Source organism: Melospiza melodia (genome assembly GCF_035770615.1).
Source record: "Melospiza melodia melodia isolate bMelMel2 chromosome 7 unlocalized genomic scaffold, bMelMel2.pri SUPER_7_unloc_1, whole genome shotgun sequence".
Taxonomy (NCBI): Eukaryota; Metazoa; Chordata; class Aves; order Passeriformes; family Passerellidae; genus Melospiza; species Melospiza melodia.
The window spans coordinates 4,705,443-4,726,050 of NW_026948497.1; the positions used below are offsets into that span (position 1 = coordinate 4,705,443).

Genomic DNA, 20,608 nt, shown 5'->3' on the forward strand with positions numbered 1-20,608 from the left:
AATGCCAAAGAAGAAAGGGAGAGGAGGGGCTCCACCCCCTCTCCTGGCAGATGTTCAAGGATAGGAGGAAAAAGCAAGAGAGAACAGTTACTAAAAATTAACAGAGAGAAGGGAAAATCTGATTGGGTCCCAGGAAAATGCTCGCTATAAGAGATTTATTGCTTTGATGCTAAAATGTAGTAATATGTTAATTTTGGCTTACATTATACTGGCTTGGTGCACATGTGTAACCCAAAGGTGAATTAAAGGACAAAGAGGAAGAGGAGAGGTCTTCATCCAAAACGACCCCCAAAGACGGGTGCGACCACCAAACCGAGTGGTGGAGCATGCACGGTAAAGGTGGTGATGAGGGTGGAGGTAAAAATGTGATGAATTGAAAATGGGAGGAGATGGCATTGACACATGACATATAAGGGGGGAATCTTCACTTGGCAAGCTCGTACATGAGGTGGCAAGGGTCCAAGAGCCCTGCATTCCGTACCCCATGGTTATCTTTTACTTATGCGCTATTATTTGAACGAAATTATCCCTTATTTTTAATCAAATTATATTGTCGATATATATTTTCTAAACTATTCAATGAAAATTGTTGCTATCTCAAATATTGTTTGGTTTTTTTTATGATGGGATAATTGGGCAAACATAACAACAAGAAACACAAGGGCAAAACCAATGGCCAGAATATGTCACACAAGAAAGGACAGTTCAGAATTCTGCCAGCAGCAGCTTTGCTGTGACAGGCCAGGAGTGCAGTGCACACAAGCTCCAGGCAAACGGTTCAAGGCAAAGCTGAGAACAGCAAATCAAATCCAAAACAAAGAGTACCACAACAGCAGGAGAGAGAACAAGAACAGAGCAGAAGTGCAGTGATGCTGGCAGGCTGTTCACTGCAGAGGCTCTTTCTTCTCCAGCTCACAAAAACAACACAGAAACAAAGCCCTGAGCATGGAGCCACTCCTGTTCTCACGCCCTGTTTGGAAGGATCATCGTGTCTCAGCCATGGAGTGACAAGCAGGATACCTCACCTCCCGACTGACAGCTGCCATCTCTCCTTCAGCCATGCGTGTCTGTCTGACAACGTCCTGCAAAGTTCCTCCATCCATGTATTCCATCAGCCAGAGATCTCCATCAACAAGGAAGCTGGAAGAGGAAAGCAATGGCATGGAGATGAAAGAGCAGAGCTCAATTCCCCCATGGAAAAGCCTGGAGTGCAGTTTTGTTTCCAAGTCACTTGTCAGTGAGGACAGAATCAGAATCATCCCCTTCCACCATTCCCTCCAGAACAAGGACACGCGGTTGTCCGGTGGAGCTCCGTGCACCGCTCCAGGTCCATCCCCCGTGGGAGGATCCACGCTGGATAACCCCGGGCGGCCCCCAGGGTGAAAGCCCCCCGGCTTGAGAACACACCCGGCTGGGGGCTCCGCATCTTCCTCGCCCCCCCTGGAGACACCATGATGAAGGCCGGAGCATCCCCGCTACTTTTCTTGTTTCTGGTCCTCTCCTTATGTCCCCCCCTCCTCTCCCTCCCGCCTCTCCTTCCCCGGTTCAATCGCTCCTCCCGCTCCTCGTTCCTCATCCGCCTCCTTCCCCTCTTCTCTCTCACGACCCCCGCCCCTTCCTCCTCCTCCTCCCGCTCCCCCCGGGCCCAGCCCCCACCCTCTGTCCCCCTCCCTTTGCCCAAATCCGTCCCATCGGCCCCCCCCTCAAACCCCTCCCCATCGCCCCCCAATAAACGGGCCCGGGGCCAACTGGGAAGCTTTACTGGGAGCGCTGGGAGCAGGCACTGGGCGGGGGCAGAGCGCCAGCGGGGCTGGGGGGAACACGGGACCCCCCAAAATCAGCGGAGCGGGGACGGAGCGGGGGGTCCCGGCCGGGCCCGAGCCCACGGGGAGGGGCTGCGGCCGCCGCCGGCTCAGGAGCTCTGTGGGCAGAGAAAAGGGGGTGACACCGGGCTGGGGGCCCCGGCGGGAGCGCACACGCTCCGCCACGGCGGGGACGCCACCCCCGGCACCCGCCCTGACCTTCTTGCGCAGGGAGAAGCCGAGCCCCAGCGCCAGGAAGACGAAGCCCAGGATGAAGCCCCCGATGCCCGTCAGCATCTTGCTGCTGGCGGCGTCCGGCGGCATCTCTGGGGGGTCCGCAGGGCTCAGCACCCCCAAAACCTCGCACCGACACCCCGAGCCCCTCCCAGCGCCCTCCCTGTGGCCCCCAGCCCAGTCAGGGCCCCCTGAAACCTCCCCCCGATCCCTTTTTGGCCTGGCCAGGAGCCACCAAAGCCCCTCCCGTCCCTCTCAGCATCCCACAGCCCCCTCCCAGGTGCCCCCAGCGCCCCAGGACCCCCAAAGCCTCTCGCAGTCCCTTGGCAGCCCCAGCAGGACTCAGCCAGAGCCCTCCCAGGTTGTGCCGAGCACAACCGAGCTCATGGCGAGCCCCGCTTTGCCATCGCCGATCTCCTTCCAGCCCCTCGGGGCTCACTGCGATCCCTCCCAGTCACACCCAGCACCCCAAACTCCCTCCCAGTCACACCCAGCACCCCCAAACTCCCTCCCAGTGCCCACCAGGACCCCCCCAAGCCCATCCCACCCTCTCCAGCATCCCCCAAACCCATCCCACCCCTTGCCCAGCCCCTAGCCCCTCTCCCACTTCCAGCCCGGCTCTCTCCAGCTCCCTCCCAGTGGCTCCCAGCACAGCCCAGCGCCTCTGCCAGCGCCCCCAGGGGCTCCCCCGTACCCCAGTGCCGCCTCAGGGGCTGCTCCAGGCTGACGTGCTCCACCTGGCAGCTGTAGCTGAGCCCGCACCGGGGGGGGGCGGTTTCCAGCAGGACCAGCAGCTGGTAGGTGCAGTCCCCGTTGGGGACCACGTCGGTGGCCACCACGTGCTCCAAGAGCTCCTGCTGGCCCTGGAACCACCTCACCTGGATGGCAGCAGGGTAGAAATCCATCACGGAGCAGAGCAGGCGGCCGGGGCCGGGCTGGGAACTCGAGGGGGCACCAGCGAGATGGACATGCTGGGGGGCACTGGGAGAGACAGAGAAAGAGAGAGCGGGGACACACTGGGATCAGCTGCGGGGCGCTGGGAAAGAGAAGGCAAGGCTGGGATGGGCTGGAGAGAGACTGGGAACGGACTGAAATGGACTCGGAGTGACAGGGAATGGATTGGGGAATGTGGTGGGAGGGACTGGGAATGTGCTGGGAGGGAGTGGGAGAGACTGGGAGGGAGTTGGGTGACACAGAGAGATGGGAAGGAATGGGGGAACTGGGAGAGAGGGTGGAGGTCTGAGAGTGAACTGTGAATGAACTGGGAGGAGACTGGGAATGGACTGGGAGAGACTGGGGAGGAACTGGGCATGGTCTTGGAGGGACTGGAATGGCACTGGGAGGGATCTTGGTGGCACTGGGAGGAACTGGGAATGAAGTGCGCGGCACTGGGAGGTCGAGTCCGGCGCGAGGCGCTCGGCGATGCAGATCTGCCTGGCAACAGATGAGTCATGAACAGGATGCGATCTCATTGGTTGCCAAGCGTCAACTTTAGCGGTTGCTGAAATGGACGCGCAGGGGGGCACTGGGAGGGACTGGAAGGATCTGGAGACCCCGGGGGTGGGCACAAGAAGGGCTGAGGGCTCTGGGCCGATGCCCATGGAGATTTTGAGGGGCTCCAGGGTCACTGGCAGGGCAGGCCCCGAGGGTACACGCTCTGCCTCGCGCTCACCTCGGCGCTCCGTGATGAACGGGGTAAAATTCTTGTACCAGCACCAGCAGAACCAGTCCACCGCAGTCCGTCTGTCCTCCATGAATACCGCGTTGCTGTTCCAGCGCTTGGCCAACTTCTCCCCATAGGGAGTGAACCCCACAAAGTGCCTCACGTCGCTGTCGAACATTATGAACCGATCCCGGTTGTAGATGGATCTCTGGACGTACCTCACCTTCTCCGTGCCGTTAATGAAGTAACACTCGGACTTTGTCATCCTTTGGAACACCCCTGTGCAGAACATAGATTGGGGGGTGCCTCTCCAACACCCTCCCCCAGCACCCCCAGAGCTCCGGGGCCACCCCGGATCCCCACTCCGCACCCCCTGTGCCCCACGGTCGCCATGGGACCCGCCTGCCCGCGCTGCCGCTTCCTCTTTGCCGCCCTTCCCCCATTTCCCCTTCCACATCCTCTCCCCTCCCACCTCTGGCCGCTCCCCAAATCACTTTTGGGGTCCCATTTCCCCATTTTCCCAAAAATTCCCCAATCCCCAGTCCCCATTGCGATCAGTTTTGGGGTCCCCCCCTCCCCTTTTCCCCCCTTCCCCACCCTCTCCCACCCCTCCCTCCCCTTTCCTCCCCCCACCCCTCAGCCCCTCCCGTTCTCCCTTTCGGGGTCCCCTCCTCCTCCCCCTCCATTCCGGGCTCCCCCCTTCGCCCCCTTTTCCCCCTTCTCCCCCCTGTCCCAGCGCCTCCCGCCCCCCGCTCACCCGAGAGCTCCCCGCCCGCAGCCGGGGGGGCTCCCAGCATCACCAGTGCCACCAGCAGGGCCCCAGCTGCCGCCCCTCGCCCCATGGCCGGGGCCGGGCAGGGAGCTGATGCCGAATTTTGCCCCAAAAGGCGAGAATAACTGCTTGAGAGACTCAGTCTAAGTCAGATAAGCAGGAGGTATTTTATTGCGATGCGTCGGAGAAATCACAAAATGGATTTCTGAGCTATGCACAGCAAAAGCGGGTTTTTATACAATTTTAAACAAGGATAACATCATTTATTACATGCATATTCATAGGCAGGCGGAGTCTTCCGGGAATTCCTGGTCTTCCTTAGTTAAATTTTAAGCTTTTCCTAATTTGGACTTCTTCCTGCTATCCTTGGCATGTTTTTCCATGGCTTGGCTGAAGTTACTGTTGTACTTGGCTTGATTCTAACGGCTTGGCAGGTCACTTTAACTTATTGGCTTCCACTTCTGTTTCTTCAAATATTCTAATTCCAAAGTTTCTTCTGTGAGTGTATTTTGGATTACCTTATCTAAATATCTGATCAAAGTTCTTCCTGATAGTGTATTTTAGGTTATTTATTAACTTCTGCAATTCCCTTGATATACTTTTGAGTGTCTTTTAATTCTTTTATTTCTCAGAAGCTATTGTTCATTATAATAAATGGCTTCATTCCCCCCTTTTCTTATAACTTACGAATTCTTTCGTCAAATTCTAACCCTGTAGGGCGCTGATATGCTCGTACCATAGCCCAAATCATTTGGGTTCTTTTCATTATGATTCTTAGTCTCCACCACATACAAATATTTGTGAGAGTTAATAGTAACAGAACTACGATTATTATTAGCGTTGGGTGCACCAGGTAGTTAAAGACCTGTGTAGCTGTTGGGGAGTATCCTATAAAGATATCCCAACAATGATGCTGGCCTACTTGTTCTACTTCAGTCAGGACATTCTTTATTTTTTCTGAATTATGTTCTACCTGCCATACAATTCGTTTGGTTGTTTGATTCACCTTTTGTATCAATTCCTTTACTTTAGGATGTGTGAGCATTGCTTTAAGAACTTCGACGTCCATCCCTATTTGTAATTTCGATATCTCTTGATATAGGTCGAAATCTGCGTTAATTAGCTGTTGAGTAGTTATTGGGACAGTATAATGAAAATCACAACCTACTATCTTGGTGAAGTTGCATACACAGAAGTTAGTATTGTTAGTCTTTTCTTGGCAATTATCTATAGTGACGTTGTCACAAGCTGTCCTCACGCAAGCGCACCCATTCCCTATATAATAAACTTGTGATTGTGTTCTATTATGCGGAAGCATTTCAAAGGTACATACACTATTTTCGGCATCTAAGCATAGATCTTCTGCTTCTACTACAGCGTTTTCGCAGACATAGCCTAATTGTCCTCTAGGAATACATGCTTCTGTGCTAACCGATTGCCACCTATTATCATAACTAGCCCAGACATTATGGTCTATTGGCTTGACAATAACATCTTGATGTATTGTCCCTAGAGTGAGGATAGGAAAGATAGCTCTTTCCTCTGCTGCACTAATGGTGAGGACATAGGCTTCAATGTGTTCCTGTTGAGGCTCATAAGTGAAATTTACTAATTGCCACCAGGCTTGGTGGTCCTTCTCAAATTGTGTAGTATGATTGTCCTTTAATATTGTTTCTCTTATTTCTTGAGGTAATATACCTGACGTTCCTTCTCTCATTATTCCTGCCGCTACTGATTGTACCCATTGTTGTGTCTGAGGGCACTGGATAGCTAGTGCAATTTCTTTGCTAAGTTCCCCTGTATAGTTAGCGAACTTCAAAAAATCCTCTTCAGTGTGGTTTGCTACCATGGTTAGCAATTTTACTACTAGCGATTGTGTTTCTGCTAATGTAAGCATGGATGAACTGAGGGGCATTTTAAGCTTTCCTAAGTTCGACGTGACGGTACTTAATTTGTTCACTAATACTTCTTGATCTATCGTGTTTAATATACCAAATCCAGTGCCAATCCATCCACTTAAATCTCTTTGTGCTCTTCTATGATGAGACCTTGTTGCTAGCCATGCATTCCATCCCTTAAGGCTTTGCTGTATAAATGGTTGGCAATCCTTCTGCAAATACGTAATATCGGTGTGAAGGTTCATCTGCACCTTTTTCAGGGAATAAGTGGGGTCTAACAATAATTTTTGTTCATTAGATTTTCTTATCACCTGAGGCCCTATAAAGGTTAGGTTATGTACTACTTTACATACCACCGGTGGAGTGGTTTCTTGGGGCAAGTCTAGATCTGGATACAATGGAATCACGTCTTCCGGTAATGCCACCTTATATGCGACAGCACGCTTAGGGAAGCTAAAACCCAGTTCCAGCGCTTTCAGCTCCCTTTCACATGTGAACGTCATCGACTGATCCAATCTAAATGCCATCTCACACTGTGCTTTCCCTTCCTCAGGACCATTAGATGCTACAATCTTTCCCACAGAGAAGAGAAGAGGGTGAAAGTCAAGGGTTATGTTTTGAGGATGTAGTTCCCCAAGCGGATCTTCTGTATAAATTACTGAATTTCGGGGTTGTGATCCGGGTGGATCTTCCCTGAAGTCACTCCACTGACATGAAATTGGGCCCTTTTGCTGAATCCAGACAGTGGGCTTCCCCATTTTCACTGGACTAAAGGTAATTAGGTTGTGTTCAGAGGCTGCCATCAAGGGTTGAATTGTTAATACTAGCCACCTTGTTTTTCCTTCTACTGGGTCAAGCTCTCGACACCCAATTTGGATTTGGTCTCCCTCGTATGCTACCATGGAGGGGCTGATCCCATACTTTACTCGCGTATGGCTGATTGTTACGTAAGGCATAAACCTCAAAATAGGGCCCCTTCGGTCCCGTTTCCAACTCCGGGTGGATACACTGGTGTGCATTAGACCATGGGTCTATTGAGGCAGAGCCTTGGGGAAGAACTATACTTATCATTAGTCCAATGATCAGGGTTGTAAAGATCTGAGGTGGAGTCAGGATCATGATGTCTGCTCCTCTTGTTTATTCTCCGGAGCTTTCTTGACTCGTGAGTAATGGATCCACGTAGGTCGCTCCTTGATCCGAACCGCGGTGAAGGTAGTCAGCAGCACTTGGAAAGGTCCCTCCCACTTCTCTTGTAGGGGTTTTCCTAAAAGATTCTTAACATACACCCAATCACCGGGATTAAACGGATGCAATTTGCAATCAGGTTGTTTAGGTTGGTGCCCTATCACCACAGTAGCATTCTTATCGAACTGTTTCCCCACCATAATTACATAATCATAAATGTATTGATTACCGATTTGGTCTATAGCGTCCCCATTTACAACTTGCATAGCATAAGGTCTACCATACAAAATTTCAAATGGGCTTAACTTTTCTTTTGATCTTGGTTTGACTCTCAGCCTAAGCAGAGCAATAGGCAAAGCCTGATACCACTGCAAATTAGTCTCCTGGCATATTTTGGCAATTTGCTGTTTGATGAGATGATTCATCTTTTCCACTTGCCCACTGGCCTGTGGACGGTAAGGCGTGTGTAATTGCCATTTGATTTGTAATGCTTTGCTTATTGCTCTCACCACTTTTGCACAGAAATGTGTAGCCCTATCCAAAGAAATGCTTTTCGGTACCCCAAACCGTGGAATAATTTCATTCAACAGTACTTTAGTCACCTCTCTTTCCTTATTTGTCCTACAAGGGAATGCTTCAGGCCACCCAGAAAATGTATCAGTTAATACCAACAAATACTGAAACCCCCCTTTTCTTGGGAGTTCAGAAAAATCAATTTGCCAGACTTCACCTGGGAATTTACCTCGATTTATGGCTCCTTGGTGTACCTTGGTTCCCGTATTCGGGTTGTTTTTCAGACACCACTCGCACTGGGATGTAACGTGCTTTACAGTAGTAAATAATTTCGGTCCTGCTATCCTGGCTCGCAAATGTTGGTAAAGCGGATCTAGACCCCAATGGGCCTTTTCATGCTCCGTCTTTACAATCTGCCACATTAGGTTCCCTGGTATTACCAACTGTCCTGTCTCTAATTGTCCCCACCCACTGTCTAACAATTTACGTTTATTCCTTTGAATCCATCTATGATCTGATTCCTGATAATCTGGCTGGATATTGGTATCCAGCTCTCCTGGTATTAGGGCCACTATTTCCACTTCCCTAGTTCTTGTGGCAGCCAATTTAGCTTCTGTATCTGCCTTCCTGTTCCCTATTTCTGGAATAGTGTTACCTTTCAGATGTCCTTTACAATGCATTATGGCCACTTGTGCTGGGAGTTGGACCGCCTCTAGCAATCGCAGAATCTCTTCTGCATGTTTGACTGTTTTTCCTTGTGTAGTCAATAGTCCTCTTTCTTTCCAGATGGCCCCATGAGCATGTACAACGGAAAAGGCATATTTAGAGTCTGTCCATATATTAATTTGCATGTTTTCCACCAATTCCAGGGCTCGAGTCAGAGCTATCAGCTCTGCCTTTTGGGCTGAAGTCCCTGCAGGCAAGGGGTTCGACTCAATTACCCTTTCTGTAGTAGTGACTGCATAGCCAGCCATTCTTACTCCTCGCTTCACGAAGCTGCTGCCATCCGAGAACCAGTTGTCCGCATCTTCGAGCATCTCTTCTTTGAGATCTGGGTGACTGGAGTAGACGGCTTCAATTGTTTCCAGGCAGTCGTGTTCAATGGGTTCTGCTGGGGCTCTCCCTTCTAGAAATGAAGCTGGGTTCACAATGTTAGTTACCTGAATGGTTACGTCATCTGATTCAGCCAAGATGGCCTGGTATTTTAGGAATCTGGAAGGCGACAACCAATGGTTGCCTTTCTGTTCCAGCACAGCCGATACAGTGTGAGATACTAACACAGTCATCTTTTGGCCCAGCGTGAGCTTTCTGGCCTCTTCTATGTTAATTATCACTGCGGCCACTGCCCTCAGACAGCCTGGCCATCCTTTACTTACTTCATCCAATCGCTTGGAGAAGTAGGCCACAGCTCTCTTGTGTGGTCCCAACTGCTGTGCTAGGACTCCTAGGGCCATCCCTTGTCGTTCATGGGAGAACAGCCAGAATGGTTTTGATACATCTGGAAGACCCAAGGCCAGTGCTCTCATTAGCTCCAGCTTCAACTTCTTGAAGGCCCCTTCTGCCTCGGGAGTCCAAACTACAACATCCTTAGTTTCCTTCAACAAATCGTACAGTGGTTTAGCGAGTATCCCGTACTGGTAGATCCATAGCCGACACCAACCTGTCATCCCCAGAAAGGCGCGCAGATCTCTCACTGTCTCTGGTTTAGGCATCTGACAGATGGCCTCTTTTCTAGCTGCTCCCAGGGATCGCTGTCCTCTGGAGACTTTGTATCCCAGGTACACCACTTCTTTTTGCACCAGCTGTGCTTTCTGTTGAGAGACTCGATATCCACTTAAACCCAGGAAATTTAACAAGGAAATAGTCCATTCAATGCATTCTTCCTCTGTCACTGTTGCTATTAGGAGGTCGTCTACGTATTGCGGAAGGGTGCCGTCTCCCAGCGGCCTTTCCCACTGTTCTAATTCTTTGGCTAACTGATTCCCAAAAATCGTAGGAGAATTGCTCCATCCTTGGGGCAATACTGTCCAGGTAAGTTGGGTCTTTTTTCCTCTATCTACAGATTCCCATTCAAAGGCAAAAATCTTTTGATTCTTGGGAGCTAAGGGAAGGCAGAAGAATGCGTCTTTCAAGTCTAATACGGTGAACCAGGCCAAATTATCCTTCAGTCTAGTTAAAAGCGTGTATGGATTAGCAACTAACGGATGTAATGTCTTGGTTATTTCATTTACTGCTCTCAGATCCTGAACTAGTCTATAAGCTCCATTAGGTTTCTTTACTGGCAGGATTGGTGTATTAAAATCCGATTCACATTCTATCAATAACCCTAATTCTAAAAACCTTTTGATTATGGGTTCAATTCCCTTTCTATCTTCTAACCTCAGTGGGTATTGTTTCCTAACTACCGGCCTCGCTCCAGGTATAAGTTCAATAATGATAGGTGTTGCTTGTTTTGATTTCCCAGGTATATCGGTAGCCCATACTAATGGATATGTTTCACTCAGGATACGCTCAATATTGTGACTTTTAGGCTTCGGTTCTATACAGCTGATTGTTAGGCTTAGGGCTGTAATCAGTTGCTCTTCACTTACTTGAAATTCCAATTTGTCTTTGTTGAATTTTATTATGGCTCCCAAGTTCTCCAGTAAGTCTCTTCCTAGTAGAGGCTTTGGTGAATTTGGCAAATACAGAAACTGGTGAATTCCCATTTGTTTCCCAATTTTGTATTTGATAGGTTTCAAAAAGTAAGCTTTTTCTGGTTGGCCTGTTGCTCCCACAACTTGTACGAATTCATCACTCTTAGGTACCAATTCTTGATTTAAAACCGAAAAAGTTGCTCCCATATCAATCAAAAAGTCCAATTCCTTTTTACCTTCCCCTAGCTCCATTTTAACCAGTGGGTCTGCTAGGGTACGGCCCACCGGTCCCCCTCATTCACTGTCCTGATGTGCGATAGTAGTAGTGTCCATTGATCTTTCTCTTGATTGAGGGCACTCACATCTCCAGTGTCCCGTTTGGAAGCAATAGGCACACTGGTTTGGCCCTATTCTAGCTGGGTGGGGTTGGAACCTCCCTCCCCCTCTCACTGGGTAGCCTCTACCCCTACCCCTGGTATTAGGTCCCAAATGGTTTGTATTTTGAGCTGCTACTGCTACAGCCACTATTCGAGCTAGCCTCTTATCTTCCTTTTTCTTTTCCTCTATTTCTCTATTATTATATACCTTCCATGCCTCATTCAGCAACGCCTCCAGGTTTTTATTTGCTGGATGTTCAAGCTTTTGTAATTTCTTCCTGATGTCTGGGTTACTTTGTCCCATCATTAATCCTAACAGGTGTTGTTTCCCTTCTTCCGTTGCTGGGTCCAGGGGTGTGTATTGTCTCATGGCTGCCCTAAGTCTATCCAAAAACTCTGATGGGGTCTCATCCTTTCCCTGCCTGATGTCATATAGCATCGCCCAATTGATAGCCTTAGGGATCGCATTACGCAAGCCCATCGCTATCAGTTTTCTATACTGCACCAGTCGCCGATAGTGTTCTTCGTTGCCCAGGTCCCATTCTGGTTTACTGCTGGGGAAATTATCTTCTAGTCTCCCTGATAATACTTGAGCATGTCGTTTTCCTGTTTCCAATATGAGTTCCCTTTCTGTATCTGTCAATTCTGACAGCATCACCTCTATATCTTCCCAATCAATATCTAAATTCTTTGCCATTAATTCAAACCTCTTCGCTACTCCCTCTGGATTCCTCCTGAAGTTCCTTGCCTCATCCCTCCAATTGTTCAGGTCACTCGTGGAGAACAGCACCTTTACCCTAGTCCTTTCTCCTACCATTGGCATAAGTTGTCGGAGAGGAGCTATCGTATGGTTCCCTTCCTCTTTTTGCTTTGTTTCCCTCCATGCCACAGATCTGGTATAATACGAGTGACTGGTCCCCTCCCCGGGATCTTCTTCCTGTGCCTCAATGTCTTCCCTATTCTTTCTCTTCTCTTTTCTCTTTCCCTTTCCCTGTTCTTCATCTTCACCTTCTATTTCTGTTAACTCTTTTCCTACTACTCCCCTAGCATGGTTTACACAGTCCAACCGCCTCTCGCTCTGCATCTGTTGCCTTTCTTCCCGCATCTGCTGGCACCTATCCTGTTCCGGGCTACTGTCCTCATCTTCTGTTCCTCTTCCATCCCTCTTATCCTCTATCTGAATTACTATATTCAGCTTCTGTGAGTTGTTCTCTGCCTCCCTTTCACATGTCTCATTGTCATTCTTCTCACTATACTTCAACTTAGAGACGTCGCCTCCTAGTGAGTTACTTTTATCCCCAGTCCTCGGTGTGCTGGTTTCTATTCTACAGGTACCTGATTTCCTAAAACTTCCATTCCTGGGTGTGCTACTATCCCCATATGGACTTAGTTCGGGCAGGCTGCGTGTCTCCCCTCGACTCTCTGCTCCATGTGGACTGCCTTCTTCCCTCTCAGCTTCTAGTCTGGGTGGGTTGTCAGCATCCCTGTAGCTCCCCGACCCCTGTAGACTATCTGGTCCCTGTGGGCTGCTTTCCCTCTTGTCAATCCCCGATTTTAATGGACTATCCTCCTCCCAAGAGTTGTCTAGTTTCTGAGGGCTGTGCCCAAACTTAGATTTCCACCATCGTTCCAGCTCCTTTAATGGGCTAGGATCCCCTTGTTCCTCCTTTGGCCTGGGAAGAGGCCCTTCCCGTCCTGGGGCGAATGGATGGTATTCCCACAGGCTTATTTCGCTCTCCTTTCCACTATCCCTTCTTGTTAACTTAAGACATTGTTGCCCAATGCTACATGCATCACAGCAACGTTCTTTAGGCTTTGAACCTTTCTTATCTTTTTCCAGGGCTAGTACTAGGGGGTCCTGAGGTGCTACGTTTACCCTGCACTCTTTTTGCCTCTCCGGTTTATTTCTTAGGGTAAAGAACATGTCAGCATACATCACTTCGTCCCATTTATTAAGTCGGCGGAGGAAAAGCATCAGTTGTAAAATAGTGTTATAATTAGTTGTTCCCTCCGGCGGCCATTTCTCATTGTCATCTAACTTATACAACGGCCACCACTGTGTACAATATTTAAGGAGTGTCTTTTTACTTATGTTTCCCCCCAGGATCCCTCCCAAGTCCTTCCAGTGCTTTAGGATACATCCTAAGGGGGTTTTCATATTTACGTCCTTACTCTGTTGGCCTCCCATTGCTATTCCCTGTGTCTGTCTAACCAGATCAGTCTCTTTCTCACATGTACTGCATACCAATTTATTTTAACACTTCATACACACAATTTCCAATCGCTTTGTCCTTTTCCGACCTGGCTTCTCGCGAAGAACAGGAAATGCAGAGTGGGACTCCCTCTCGCTTCGCAGCGATGCTGCGTCTCATTCACTCTCACCCATACCCACACACCTTTATGAAATAGTTCCTACCTTAAAATCTATATCAGAACAGACTGTTTTACCAGGTTTGGTCACGAGAGGTCGCCTACAGACCGTGAGATACCGGTTTGCCAGACTCATGCAATCGCAACTGTAGACAGTATAACAATTGCAGGGGGTGACAAATTTCTTCCCAGACGTCTATCAACTTATTCTCTTCCAAAAGATTACAGAGAGAGCGACAAGATGTTTCCTGTAAGATTTTGCAACAGACACATAGAACAGACACAAGAAGATCACCGGCTGACAGACCTCTCAGAGAGCAATCTTAGTTCTTGATCCTTAATTCACAGTACTATAACATTAAACACAATGTTAAAAACAGTTTCTCACACAATAAAAACAAACCAAAGATACCAAGATAAACAAATACTCCTTCCAGCAGGACTTTATGCCAGGACTCTAACCCAGCAGCAGGACTTTAACCTGCGTTTCTATTACTGGGACTCTAACCCAGCTGGGATTCTTTACCGGGGCGTCCCCCAGCTTTCCCTCTGGGCGTCTGACCCCCGTTTCCCAACAAAGCGCTTTATCCCAAAACCAATAAACAATTAAAATACCTCTTAATTGGAGTAGGAGATGTAGGGAACCCTTCGTCCACCGAAAAGCTGTGGTCCGGGGGGGAGTCTCTTCTGACAAAAATTTGTCAGGGGCGCCCAGAGGATCCCGACCCCGGACTCGGCTCGGGAGGACCCCTCAGGGCCTGGATCTCCTGTCTGGTCCCATCTGGGTCGCCAGAAAATGATGCCGAATTTTGCCCCAAAAGGCGAGAATAACTGCTTAAGAGACTCAGTCTAAGTCAGATAAGCAGGAGGTATTTTATTGCGACACATCGGAGAAATCACAAAATGGATTTCTGAGCTATGCACAGCAAAAGCAGGTTTTTATACAATTTTAAACAAGGATTACATCATTTATTACATGCATATTCATAGGCAGGCGGAGTCTTCCGGGAATTCCTGGTCTTCCTTAGTTAAATTTTAAGCTTTTCCTAATTTGGACTTCTTCCTGTTATCCTTGGCATGTTTTTCCATGGCTTGGCTGAAGTTACTGTTGTACTTGGCTTGATTCTAACGGCTTGGCAGGTCACTTTAACTTATTGGCTTGATTCTAACGGCTTGGCAGGTCACTTTAACTTATTGGCTTCCACTTCTGTTTCTTCAAATATTCTAATTCCAAAGTTTCTTCTGTGAGTGTATTTTGGATTACCTTATCTAAATATCTGATCAAAGTCCTTCCTGATAGTGTATTTTAGGTTATTTATTAACTTCTGCAATTCCCTTGATATACTTTTGAGTGTCTTTTAATTCTTTTATTTCTCAGAAGCTATTGTTCATTATAATAAATGGCTTCAGAGCAGCAGCCCCAAAGCAGCCGCGCTGCGCTGGGAGCGCCAGTCCGGAGCAGGGCGGGCTCGGCAGCGCCGATTGGCTCCTGCCAATTGGCTCCTACAATCTTCCATCAGGAACCTGGCCTGATGAGTTTCGTGTGCAAGGAACAATGGTGGCGTTGGTGTTCGGGTGCCTGTGGTGCTGAGTGCCCGGCCGTCTGCTGGGGTTCTGAAATCCAGGTCACTCCTGCCCCGTCCCTCACTTCCCCCACTGCCCACTGGTGACTCCCTGCAGCAGCTCGTGGGATCCTGAACGTGGCTCTGGGAGACACACAGACATTGCTGAGGAGCAAAGATGGGAGGGCTGGACAGCTGGAGAGCTGACCCTGAGGGTTGGGGTGCACAGGACACGGGGTAGCAGGGAGGGTTAGGGTACACATGCCACCCTCATAGTGGGACAGCCCCAGAGCCCTCCCAGCAGGTGCAGGCAGTTACCCCAATTGGAAGGCAGAGATGAGGTTTGGAGGCCACAGAGTTACAGGTAGGAGTTGAACAGATGTTTAGGGGTTTTATTAGGGTTTTTTTCAGGATTTTTAAAGGATATTTTAGTGGGCTTTTTGCAGGAGTTTTTTAGGAATTCTCTGGGAATGTTTAGGAACCTTTAGGGCTTTTTCAGGACTTCTTTTAAAAGAACTTTTTAGGGCATTTTAAGGGCAGTCTTACTACTAATTGGAATTGTTAGGGGTGTTTTGGGATATTTTGGGGGTTTGTTTTAGGACTACTTAAAAGGTTTTAGGGCTTTTTGAGGAGTATTGAGGGTATATGGAGAACTTTTTTATAACTAGGGTATTTCTAGGGTTTTTGGGGGAATTTTTTCAGGCTTTTTTAGGGTCTTATAGGGCATTTTCAAGATTTTAGGGGTATTCTCAGAGCTCTTTAAAAAATCTCTAAGTAGTCCCAAAAGGTTCTTTGGGGATTTTCTAGGGGTGTTTTCAGGGCTTTTTAAAAGCAGGATGTATTACTGTGGCCTGATAAGGTCTTCAGGTGAGAGAAGGACGAGAATCTTGTTTGATGATCAGAAGGCTGGATTTATTGATATAAGATATATAATACATTATAACTATACTAAAAAGAATAGGGAGAGAAGTTGCAGAGGCTGCTAAGCTAAGAATAGAATAGAAAGAATGAATAACAAAGTTCTGTGTCCAGGGAATCTGTCCTCAAGCTTGGTCCCGTGATTGGCCCTTAATTGTAAACACGGAACATGAACCAATCACGGGGGCACCTGCTACATTTCACAGCAGCCGATAACAATTGTTTACATTCTTCTTCTGGGGCCTCAGCTTCCCAGAAGATGAACAAATCCCAAAGAAAGGATTTCTATGAAAAAATGTCTGCGACACAGGATGTTTTTAGTGTATTCTGATGCTATTTCTATGTTTTTGAGGGGTGTTTAGGACACTTTGAAAACTATGCCTATTTTAGGGAATTGAGAGGGGTTTTTTAGGGTCCTTTCAGGGCTGAGGGGCACCTTGAGGGATACTGTGGGGGCTGGAGGGTGGCAGAGGCTGGGAGCTGAGGGAGGAGCAGGGAGAGGGGAGAGTGGGTGACACACAGAGATGCTGAGGGTGGCAGGGGCAGCTGGAGGGTGACACTGAGAAGCTGGGGGCTGAGGGGCAAAGGAGAGGGATTAAGGGTGACACACAGGAGCTGAGGGGCAGCTGAGAGGGGCCTTGAGGGGCATAGGGGGGGCTCGAGGGTGACAGACAGAGCCTGAGGGGTTGAGGGAGGGCTTGAGCGGTCAAGAGAGAAGAATTGAGGGCTGCACAGTGCACTGGAGATCAGGGCTACAGGGAACAGTTTAGGAGGTAAGTTAGGGTACAGGTGCACCAGCCCTCAGCCCAGCCCTAAGCTCAGCCTAAGCAGCCCCCCTAACAACAGCACAGCCTTTTCCTCAACAGCAGCACAACACAGCAACCCTGACAGCAAGACCAGAGTGGAACCCTCCCGGTGGGACAGGACAGCAACCCTCACACCAGGACAAGGACAGAACTCTCAGAGGACAAGATCCACAGCAGAAAGGTATGCAAGGCATCTGAGGGTTAGAGGGATAGGTGGGGTGTCACAGACATCTTTTCATAAAAATCCTTTCTTTAGGATTTTTCTCCCTTCTGAGAAGCTGTGGCCTCAACAACAAAGTGTAAACAGTGGTTATCTGCCGCTGTGGAATGCAACAGGTGCATCCGTGATTGGTCTCCTGTGGATGTTTGGATTTACTGACCATTCCTGGCAGAGCTGCTCTCACTTTCTGCCGGGGCACAGACCTTTGTTATTCATTCTTTTCTATTCTTAGCTTAGCTAGCCTTCTGAGAACTTTTCCTTCTATTCTTTGTAGTATAGTAATAACGTAATATATATCAAAAAATAATAAATCAAGCCTTCTGAACATGAGGTCAACATTCTCGTCTCTCTTTACACCCTGAAGACCCATGTGACCACTGTGACAATTGGTGAACCCTGAGTGAGTGAGGAGGACAAAACCATCAATTGGTGACCCCTCGTCTGAAGAGCAAATTACTTGGAGAGACCCCCAGAGGAACAATTGCTGCACTGGGTAAACCCTGAATGTGTGGCATTGATGGTTGCTTCACAAGTGACCACAGAAGTGGATTCTAGCCAGGAGATGAAGAACTGAAGATCCTGATTTGGAGTTCACAGCAAGGCTGACCACAAAGAGAACCTTCTGAAAAGCCTCCAGGAAGATGTTCGGAAAGCACAGTAGCGCAATGGAGCTGGCCAGAGCATGCTGGACTCTTTCAAAAGGTACTGTTGGCTTTTCCCTTCCTGAAAATGCGGCCCTTTGTAGTTTGTGGCTGCTGATGTGGAGGGCTTCCCCCATAGAGGAGGAGGTTCGGTTCTCCCCTTCAGAGGAGAAGCTTATTGCCCTCAGTAAAAAATTAGATGAAGAGGACGGACTTTGCCTGTTGGAGACAGATTTCTGTGAGTTTTTTCGATGGGCAAAGCTTTTTGGGTTCTTTATGAATGTGCTCTGTGCACTTGATGCTTTCTTATGGGAGTGCATGGACTCCATTTTCCAATTCGTTTTGGACCGCGGGTTTGGATACCCCCAGATTTATCCAGCATTTAGGATGTTCTTTCCAGTTTTGAACCAGAGAGCAGCTGTTTTTCCCTGGATTGCCAACTGCAATGGGCTTGTCCCATTTCCTTTGACTCCAGCGGGAGAAGATCCTGTGGAGGGGGATGATCTGTTCCTTCCCACCCCCCCTGCATCCCGGCAGTGGGGGGAAGTTTCGCCAGGAGCCAAAGATTTTTCTACTGCGTCTTCGGAGCATGGTCAGAGGCAGCCATCCCTTCCCTCCTTCTCTCTCTCCGGGGGGATGGGAGTGGGCTGCACCGCCCCTTACAGCCCTGGCCGGCCTCCTGGTCCCTGCCCCGCTCAGAGATGGGGGCAGCACCGGTCTCCGAGGTCCCGCCTGCCAGGCCTGCAGGGCCTCCTCCTGGACCCGCCCCACGGCCGCCTTCCCGGGTGGTCCTGCCCGTGGCTTCACCGGCTTCCCCGCCTGCGCCTGAGAGCTCAGGAACACCGCTCCCTGCGGCTGCGTCGCTGTTGGTAGGAGACGCCCTCGGCGACAACAGCGACTCGGCACCGCCCCCCCGGCTGTCCTGCTGCGTCCACCAGCCCCCTCTCCGGCCCCGCCGCCTCAAACCGAGCCGGTGCCTGTTCAGGATGATGCTGAAGACGACGCTGAACCCACGGGACCCTCGGAGCAGCCCGCAGCTGCTCCTGCACCCAGCGTGGCTTCTCCCCCGAGTTTTTCGGGCTGTCCCGGGGCTGCCCCTGCGGGGGAAGCTGAGACAGGGGAAGAGGGCGCCGGCCTCCCTTTCCGTGGAGGAGGCATGGCCCGACAGCTGGCTGTGGGTGCAGCCCGTCTGCCTGCGTTCAAAATCAGCATTCTTGGCGGGCTGGGAGGTGTTTGGTCAGTTGCTTTCCCTTGGGGGGTGCGAATCTCTCTGCTGCCCCTCTCGCGCCCCAGCGGCGAGGGGCAGGTGGGTGCCGAGAGTTCTGCCTTTGGTCCCCAGCCCAGAGGGGGTGGTGCTGTGAGGCAGATGCGAGACACACCTGTTGCATTTGCATTGCAGAGGGCACAGCAGGAAGCGATCGTGGCTTGTTTGCTGTGGAGAAAAAACATTCCTAGACACGAGATGAGGGTTCTTGGGGCTTCTTCTATTTCCCTGCTGCTGGCATGCCTTGGTGATTTTGGGGAAAAGAAGCGTTTGGTCACCATTCCATTGGCAGCGTGGGGCCAGGCTGTGGGAAGGCAGAGCCCGCCTGCCATGTTGGGCCTGGGCTGTTGGGCTCGGGTCCCTGGGCCAGGGCCACCTCCCGGCCTCCTGATGGGTTCCACATGGGCCAGGGCCCCCCAGGGACTTTCTTTGGCTGCTCTGCTGGTGCTGCTCTTTTTGATCACCAAAAAAAAAAAAAAAAAAAAAAAGAGAAGCATTGAAATAGCTGGCAGCAGCTCTGAAGCATTGAAGGGCCTACAAAAATTAGCTTCAGCCCAAAGTTATTCAATAAAGGGCTGTGGCAGGACATTCCAGAAGTTGTCTCAAATTGTTTGAAATTGTTTGATGACTGTCAATGGCTTTTGATAACTATTGATGGACTTTTCTGCAGCAAGCCTGTTTCAGGACCAAAAGGGACTTTCAGAGATTGCAAAGAGGAACATCTTCAGTCCATGGACTTTTTCCTGAAACTCAGCTGTTTGGGCTTGAACTTTCTTTGCATTGTTTTTGCATTTTCTTATATTGTAAAATTGTTTTGGTGATTTGATAGAATTGTATGTTCTACAGGTGAAGAAATTCCCTGTTATTCCACACCAGCACTTGAGTGAAGTTTTGATTGGCAACAGATAACCACAATTTTCTCTGCTGTGCAGAGAAAATTACAAACACTTTTTCTTTTTATTTAAACTAAGTTTAAAAACTGACATGTCACAGACCTCTTTTCATTAAAATCCTTTCGTTAGGATTTTTCCTGCTGAAGCTCAGAAGTTTCAGCAACAAATGTAAACAATTGTTATCTGCTGCTGTGGAATGCAACAGGTGGATCCATGATTGGCCTCTGGTGGGTGTTTGGATTTACTGACTACTCACAGCAGAGCTGTTCTCACTTTCTGCCGGGACACAGCTCCTTTGTTATTCATTCCTTTTCTGTTCTTGGCTTAGCTAGCCTTCTGAGAACTCTCTTTCTATTCTTTTTAGTATAGTCATAATGTCATATTTATCATAAAATAATAAATCAAGCCTTCTGAACATGAGGTCAACATTCTCGCCTCTCTCTTCATCCTGCAACCCTTGTGACCACTGTCACACACCATTTCTCCCATACAAGCACTGAGCAAAGAAGCTGGGTTCCCAATGTTAGTTACCGCAATTTCTACATCATCCTGTTCCCCCATTATGGATTGGTATTTCAGGAATCTCTGTGGGGAGAGCCAATGTCCCTCCTTTACTTCCAGCACGGCAGACACTGTGTGGGACACCAGCACTGTCATCTTCGGGCCCAGGGTGAACTTGTGTGCTTCCTGGATGTTCACTGCCACTGCCACAACAGCTCTGGGGCGTCCTGGCCACCCCTTAGCCACTGCATCCAGCTGCTTAGAGAGGTAGGGTGTCACAATACTACACAAAATGAACGACACTCACACCCTGAGATGTCCAAGGCAAAAAAGGCACTATTTTTTCTGGACCT

At 49.3% G+C, this 20,608-nt stretch overlaps 1 pseudogene; it reads right to left on the reverse strand.

Annotated features, from left to right (window-relative positions):
• LOC134432724 (zinc finger protein 850-like) overlaps positions 1 to 20,608 on the reverse strand; it is a 105,854-nt pseudogene that overhangs the window by 16,842 nt on the left and 68,404 nt on the right.